Here is an 8,740-nt window from a genome sequence, read left to right on the forward strand (position 1 = left end):
GGAGGTGTAGGGATATAGGTTCTGCAACAATAAACGCTTCTTCATCTTGCATAACAGCCTCTGAGAACTGCTCCCCCAACACTCAGATTCAGATGTCTGCCGGGGCCTCCCCAGATGCAGCTGGTGTGGAAAAAGAGAAAATTGGTTGAGGAAGAAAAAGCCCTGGGTTTAGCACAGATCCCCCTTAAACTCTCCGTGACGTCACATGGAAATGTCCAAACATTGGTGGGGTGGGGCTGAGCTCGCCTTCTGAAAACAGCAAGGCTAACAGAGGAGTTTGCGACCTGGACCCGCCTGGGTTCGTTTCCCACCTTGTCACTGAAGAGGAAGGCGCGTGGAGGAGGGCAGGAAGCCTAAGCACCCACCTGAGTATTTAAAAGAGACCCATCCAGGGTGCCGTCAGGACCCAGAGCCTCCTCAGGCCCTTTCCAATCACTAAGCCCAGCCGAGAAACTTCAGCATCAGTTCCAATTCCGTCCCTCACGAGTCATGTGACTTCTGACATATTTTCTCTTCCATAAAGTAGAACAAATAATGCCAACTTAACAAGTTTTATTAGCAAATGATGAAATGAAATAACATGCTAAAAATCACCCAGTGCAAAGTAGAAAAAAACAAATCAAACCTACGCGAGATTTCATCTCACACCAGTGAGATGAGTGGCAGCCGTCAAGAATACAAACAAATGCTCCAGAGTAGGCTGAGAACACTTTTACACTGTTGGAGGGACTGTAAATCAGTACAACCACTATGGGAATCGGTATGCGGTTCTCCTCAAGAGACTAGGCATGGAACCTCCTATGACCCAGCTAGACTGCGCCTCGATATTTATCCTAAAGAATAAAAGTCGTCATACTATAGTAATACGTGCACACCCACGTACTATGGAGCCAGCCCAGGTGTCCATCAGTGGATGAATGGACAATGAAAATGTGGTGCGTATACACAATGGAGAGTTTTATTCAGGCATAAAGAAGAATGAATGTGTGTCATTTGCAGGAAAATGGATGGAACTTGAGACCATTACGTTAAATGAAATAAACCAAACTCAGAAGGTCCAGGGGCAGATACTTCTCTCATATGCGGAAGCTAGAGAGGAAAAAGGAAAAGAAAGGTGAGTGTGTTGGGCTGGGGGTGGGGGGAATCTTATGAAAATCAAAGGGACATTAGTAGAGTAGAAGAAAGAAATGGGGGATGAGAGGAGGGGAAGAAAGGGGAAATGCTGCTGAGTGCTGTTGGTCACCTGGTTACATCGTGTGCATGGACAAACATGTAGCAACAAGTCCCACCATTAGGTACAACTACAATGCACCAATAAAAATGTGGGGGAAAAACAGAAATAAAAGCACTTTCAAAAACCACATAGCACAAGGTCCATGTGTTAGAGAAATTCCATCTGCAAAAAGAAGCTTGGGAGCTCCAGACCCTGAGGGGCAGCGGGACAGCACGGAGGACTCAAAGGACACTGTCTTGACACAGCTGGGGGTGAGTGATTTTTGCTTTTCTGGGCCCCCATCTGCAGTCACATGAAACAAAGACCCAATAAATCCTGGACTCCACATTATCCTCTAAGGTAAGGATACAGGAATGAATAAGACGTGGCCCTTGACCTGGCTGAGTTCAGAGCTCTGCGGTTCTGATCAGCCGTGAGTATGAGCCCCAATTACTGTGCAGTCACGTAATATATAAATGTACAAATGGGGAGACCAGTGCCACCTTAGTGGGACCTTTCATTACAAGTGTCAGGAAGCTTTTAAAACCAGAATGTTCCACTTGGCTTCTCAAATCAGCATCTCTGAGCATTAGCCCGTGGACACACACGTGCATCTCTGATTCCCCAGGTTATCCGGAGGCCTGTGGGTCCACAGAGATCAGGTGGAAACCACCAGTGATGGAGTGTGGGTGGAAATCTCACTGAGCCCAGGAGAGTCACTGCAAGTTAGCTGTTCCTTGTTACAATAAATCTCTAAGGACTAGTTTGCTTCCTCTTCATTTATCTCGTTCCCCTAAAACGTACCAAAAACTTTCTCACCAATTCAGAATGTCCCCTTATTTGAGCTCCAATCAAGCAAGTCATTTGCGCTTTCAACCCAGGGTTAGAGTTCTCCATCTCTATCGAATGTGGGCTACAGGAATGAATGCCTGATTCTCAGCATCAAGCAATCATGACATGGCAAGCCTGTCCTGGGGCCTCCTCTGAACAAACAGCCCACAGCACTGAGAACAAACTGTTCTGTCACCCAGGAGGCTGCTAGTGCTGATGACTCTCTACACCTGTTGTCACAAGTGCTAACAGTAAGTGACACCATTGCTGAGGATGTTTGTATCGGCCTCCCCCAAAAGATGGACCGTTGCATCCGATTTCCAGCTCTGATTTGTAAAAATAAAGAATAGTGATTACTAATCACAAGTGAAAGAAAATAGGCAGCATTTACAAGGCACTGCCCCTACACCCAGATCCACCTGAGCACTTTGATTATGTGACCTAGGCCCTGCCATGGATTGACTATTGTCCCTGATTCTTGTCCTGATTCTTGCCCTTTGCCAGGTGCCTGGACAGCTGTGCCTGGAGGTGATGTGTATTTTCCCATCCCTTCCCCTTCAAACAAGTCTGGACGGCATCTGCCAATCCAGAGATACCTAAGTTGAAGCCACTCATGTGTCTGTTTGTTACATAGCAACAGCTGACAGATCCAATCCCCTAGAACAGAGGCTGACAAACTAAGGTCTGGGCTCACCTCCTGGTTTTTTGTTTGTTTTGGTTTTTGGTTTTTGTTTGGGGGTTTTTTTTGTTTTGTTTTGTTTTTGTTTTTGTTTTGTACCAGGAATTGAATCCAGAGGTACTTAACCACTGAGCTACACCCCAGCCCTTTTTTACATTTTACTTAGAGACAGGTCTCCTCGCTAAGTTGCTTAGGGCCTCGCTAAGTTGTCGAGGCCGGCTTTTGAACTCCCCATCCTCTTGTCTCAGCTTCCCGAGCTGTGGGGATCACAGGCATGTGCCACATGCCTGTTATTTTTTAAATAAAGTTTTATTAGAACACAGCAACACCCACTCATTTTCATGGTGTCTCTGTCTACCACAGCAGTGTTGAAGTTGTAGTAAGGGTCATATGACCTGCAAGGCCCAAACTATTCATTATCTGGCCCTTTACAGAAAAAGTTTGTTGAGTCTTAGCTGAAGCCCAGGATTCTCAAATTTTAGCCTGCATAGGAATCACCTGGAAGACTCATTAAACATAGATAAGTCTGGCCCCAGCCCCCAAATTCTGACTGTGTAAGTCTAGAGAAGAGTTCAAGAATTCACGTTGCAAATAAATTTCTAGGTAGATGCCAATCCTGCTGGTACGGTGTCCATACTTTGAGAAGCACTGCCCTGAGTAGCATTGAGAGTTGTTTTCAACTCTGGCTTTGAATCTTAGAATCACCTGGAGGGTTCTTGAAAAATCTGTTCCCCAAAGTGCCCTCCAGGGTTCCATTGTCTAGCATGGCATCCTGGGGTATCAGTAATCATTACAAGCTCCCTGGAAGCTCAGAATCGAAAACACCACTCAGCAGCTGGGATTGGGTCACTCAAAAATCCACTGAGCAGCTTCCATGAAGAGGCAACTGTTCTGGAGAGAAGAGAGTGGAGGAGGGCCACCTGGGGAGGAGACACCAGGTGTCAGGTTTTGAGACTGAAAACTTAACTTGCATTTAACATACAATAAAGAATTTGGGCTCAAGGTTTTAAGCAATTTGGCCGGGACCACATTCTAGAAGTGGCGGGGCAGGACCACGATGCCGATCTGAGTGCCTTGGAACATTTCTTTGCTGCCCAGCTGCTATTCCATAAGATATCTGTCCCCCTGTGGGACAGATCAGGGGGAATTCTGGTCCAGACTCCAGGCTCAACTCCTATGCAAATTGAATAATATTTGCAAAATAAGTGCCCATAAAATAGTTACCATTAAAATGATGTTGGCTATGTCTGAATCTTGGTTTGACTCAGAAGGTGTATCGGGTTTTTAGGTGTGTCTCAAGGCCATCCACACAAATAGCAGTCCCCAAATATTTCAGGTACATTGTAGTTCTCACTAATTTAAATGTCTTGCTGTTTTCAAACTATGTTGAATGTCACAGAAAAAAAGAAAATCAGACATCATCTGCCTCCTGATGGAAGTACACACCACCCGCTAATGAAGCATTCTTGCTTGGAAAAAAAAAAAAATCAAACCCAAATCCAATCAAGCATCTAAGTACCATTTACAGGCAATGCAGTAAACCACAGGGAGGCAACCTGGAGATTCCAGACAGAACAAATAACTCCGGTGCACAACAAATGACTCGCTTCTCTAGTAAATAAATTGTGAGGGAATAGAGGCTGCTGTGGGCTCAATTGTGCACCCCCCCTAAATTAATGTGTTAGAGCCCTATCCCCCAGTATCACAGAATGGGACCGCGTGGAGATAACGCCCCTGAAGAATTAAGTTAAAATGAAGCCTCATGGGTGGGCCCTAATCTGATCCCACTAGTGTCCTTGTAAGAAGAGATCAGGGCAGAGATATGCACAAACAGACCAGGTAAAACCACAGGGGACTCAGTCATCCACAAGCCCAGGAGAGAGGCCGCAGAAGAAAACAACCTGGACCCCACTTTGGTCTTGAGTCTCCAGAACTGCGAGAAAAAGAAAAAAAAAAAATCTGTTGTCTAAGCCACCCAATTGGTGGTGCTGTTATGGTGGCCCCACAAACTAATATGGGGGTAGGAACCCATGAGGAAAAGAAACCTAAGAGACATATCAATAAGTGGAGTTTATATAAATAATGATTCAAATAAATAAAAAATATCAGTGTCACACACATGGGTGTGTTGAGCACATAATAGGTTCTCAAAAGAAACGACTCCCAGCGGCTGGTTCAGTGTTCCGATGTCCAGCACCACCCAGAATACATCTCATCTTTCTTTCATATCTGAGCTAGTAGCAGGGAAGTCACAGTCCCCCTGGGAAACCCTAACTGTCCCCATGCCCTTCCCAGGCACCGCCCCTCCACTCACACAGGCACCCTAGGGTACACTCTGCTCCTCTCTCGGGGATTTGGGACTTGCTGCCCTCTTCTCCAGGATGTCCTGGCCGCTCCTTTGCTTTGTCCCCTCTCCAGGGGCATTTGGCAAGAGACGCCTTCCCATTCTTTATCCCTTTGCCCTGTGCCACTCCTTTTTATAGCCACATGGTAGGTGACCATGCACACTTCCCCACTATTTGCTCCATCAGATAAGCTCCCTGAGGGCAGGGGATCTGCTTCTGTCCCTCTTGTGTCCCCACCACTGTGGCACTGAAGGGGCTCAACGTGTATTACATGACTGAGGCGTACACAATAGCTGTCATTAAAGTGGGGTGCTGTGGCTCCAAGCCATGACATGGACTTTCTCTTTGTTCTCCTCCCTCTTTAAAAGGACAGCAGTGACCAAGTGGAGCCTGCCAGCCCTGCAGGCCACCCAGGCTGTAGCTGCGTGGACCAGAGACACTGTGTGGCCATCTGCAGACCACCAGGCCTAGGCAGCCAGACGCGAAGATGGAGGGGGCTCCAGGATGTGGGCCCAGGTAGCCGCACCCACCGGCAACCAGTCTGCCTTTCCCGGGGCGCCTGCTCGCATCTGCCCTGTGTGCTTTGGCTTCCAAACCTGTTTACAAACCTGGGTTGAGTCGGGACAGGAATCCCTACAGCACGCGGTTCACAGCAGCCTCCAGGGGCGTCCTGTCCTCGGGTTTCCTTGTGCGAAGGCTGCGTGGGACGAGCTCGAGCCACTGATTAGACTTTGAAGCCACCCAGACCCATCCAATGTCTCTACTTACCATGCTGGTGACTTTGGGCAAATCACATAATTTCTGAGAGCCTCGCTATCTTCAATTTTTAAAGGAAAATGATACAAACTTAGAATTAAAAACAACATGGAAATCCACTTGCCAGGGAACCGGCCTTGGAATCTGATAGGGCTGTTTACATTCCCAGCTGGTGCTCTGGTATGTCCCATCTCAGGCAGAAACCTGAAGTTGTCCTCGGTTCCACTCTCCTGGGGACAGCTGGTCACTGTTCTACCTCCTAATCTACCATGAGCTGGTCACCCCTGCTCCTTGAGGGGGTGGCCACCACAGGCCCAGGAGTCGTCATTTTATTATTGCTGGCTGTGTGATCTTGAGCAAGCTATATACCTTCTGTGTGACTCAGTCTCCCCATCTGCAGAATGGGGATGGCAATGGTAGCCATGGGGCAAACCCTGCTGGCCTGGCTACTGAAAGCCTCTCTCAGCCCTCCTGCCCCTTGCTACCTCTCTTGTGGAAGCTGGGAAGTCCATACCAGAGTTCCCAGCCTTCTCTGCAGCCAGGGAGGGCTGTGACTCATGCTGGCCCCCAAATGCGAGCAGAAGTCTGCTAGTGAGTTCTCACGAAGTCTGAGGACTAAATACAATCCACGTGCAGGGCTTAGGGAAAGGCTTGGCACACAGACACTCATGGAATGAATGTAGAAAGAGGACGAGGGGTGAGTGGAGACTCTGCAGGAGGCGCGAGGGAGGGCAGGCTGTGAGGTTTCAGGGAGGTGGATGCACTAGGAAGTGGGACGGGTCCTGGGCACAGGGGGATAAAGGTGGAGGCAGGACACAGGCTTTGCCCACAGAGGAGAAGTGTGTGTCGGGCACCTCCAGTGCAGGGCTGTGACATCTTTGCTGCACACTGGCCCAGGGCCACCTCAGAAGCTGCCTGACCCACAAGGGAAGCCAACATGCCCAGCACGGATCATCAGACTGCAGAGTGCTTATGCACTGGTGTGTGGATAGTTGTTTATATGGATGCATTCCTGTTGCAATGCACACAAACAGCGCCTTTCTTCGCTCACCATCTGTGGCCTCTCCATCAGACAGGGCAAAGCTCTGTGGGAAGCCCCAGGACAGAGTGCTGCAAACAGCAAGGTCCCCTGGGCTTCCCTGGTGGGGCAAAGGAAACCACAGTCCCACTTGGGGGAACACCCAGGTCTAAGCTCCCTCTGAACCCTGTCCCCAGTTGGAGAGCTATAACACTTGTCCTGAACCTCCAGTGGCCTGGAGGTCATGGGGAGCAACTAGTGCCAGGAAACACCCGAGCAAACAGATCAGCTGTGGTCCCAGAAACTGCCCTTCACTTCCCTGAATCTGAGCAGGTCTGTCCCACCCACCCAGCCACCCACCCAGATGGTGGAACTGCAGATATTGAGAGAGAAGCCTGAAAACAAACGGGGAGGGAAATAGTCCACTGAGAGTGGCTCTTAAGTGACCCATTACTGTGCAGAGGTGTGTTCAAAGCTGAACAAGGGTGGCGCCTGCCCGGGCTTGGGAGATGTCTCAAATGTGTAAAAGGTCATGTTGTGCTGGGCCCACGCAGCCCTTTGGAAAATGTGTTCTGAATACATTCAGTGTCCAGTTCCTCGTGGGCTTAACCTGGAACAACCCTGGGAGTGCTCTTTCCAAGCTGTGAATCCAACAGTGTCACTTTCCTGCTCAGCCACTTTGGTGGCTCTGCTTTGATAATGAAATTGAAGCCTAGCCTGGCAGATGCACCCTAGTTTACCTCCTTCTCATCTCTCCATCCGTGGGATGTCCCAAACTCATTTATATTCCCTGAAGGTCAGTGTCATTCATCTCCCCTTGCCTCTCACATGATTTCCTTCACTCAGTGGTTCATTTATTTATTCCTGAGTGTTTATTAAGTACCTACTGCATATCCCTCTATCAGTTCCTAAGCAGACTGGTGAACAAGAGAGACTTCCTGTCCTCAAAGATCTTATGGTGGGATGCAGGAATTCTCATACCCAGCAGCGTATCGGAATTTGGACTTCCCAAGGCTCAGAGAATTGGACTTCATCCCAATATCCCAGGAGGAGAAGGGAGGGGAATGGAATAGCAAGCAAAAGTGTCATAAGAGAAGGCGGAGCTGAGTTCAGGTTTTTCCTATGATCTTCCTTGGAACCAGTGGGTGAATGGGGGAAAGCTGAGTTTTGGAACTTAAAATGCTCTAGTTGAAAACTCAGGCCTCAGCACCCTCTGGCCTGGCCTACTGCTACCTTCCACCTTCACATCTACTGCCAGGAAAAATCCTTCATAGTCCCCCTTTTACTCCCAAGTGTGTCCTAGTTTGAATGATAAATGACATCGTCGTCACCTTATTATACATCCAGGTTTACCCCTTCCTCCTCCTGAGACTCTGGGGAAATTATTAAAACTTCAGAGCCTCAGTTTCATGATGTCTGTATCCCAGAGTGAGGAAGACCTACCTGAGAACATGTGAGAATTGAAAGAGATCTCATATGTCAATCATCAGTTTAGCAGGTGCCAAATTCTCCAAGGCTCTTACTATTCTTGCCCTGTAGACAAGAGCCCTGACATTCTCTGCATTGTTCATTGACAGGTGAAGTAAGACCTTAATAGTGAGATCACGTCCAGACGAAAAATAGAGCATTTACATTTATGGAGAAGATCTGAGATGAGACATTGCTTAGGGGGTTGCAGGACAAGATGGCAGGCCTGTCTTACATATTTCCACTACAATTTAAACTTCACCTTGAGAACAAAGCTTTGCTCCCCTCCTCACTCGTTTAAATCGCCCAAAGAATTGGCTCAGATGCCTGCAGGGGCCCCTTATGAAGGGAACTGCAGGCCATTCTGATATCCAGGTCCAGGCAGAAGAGGGGACTGACACAGTGTCTGTCTGGGGGACTGTCCACTCCCC

The sequence above is a fragment of the Marmota flaviventris genome, chromosome 15 (genome assembly GCF_047511675.1).
Source record: "Marmota flaviventris isolate mMarFla1 chromosome 15, mMarFla1.hap1, whole genome shotgun sequence".
Classification (NCBI taxonomy): domain Eukaryota; kingdom Metazoa; phylum Chordata; class Mammalia; order Rodentia; family Sciuridae; genus Marmota; species Marmota flaviventris.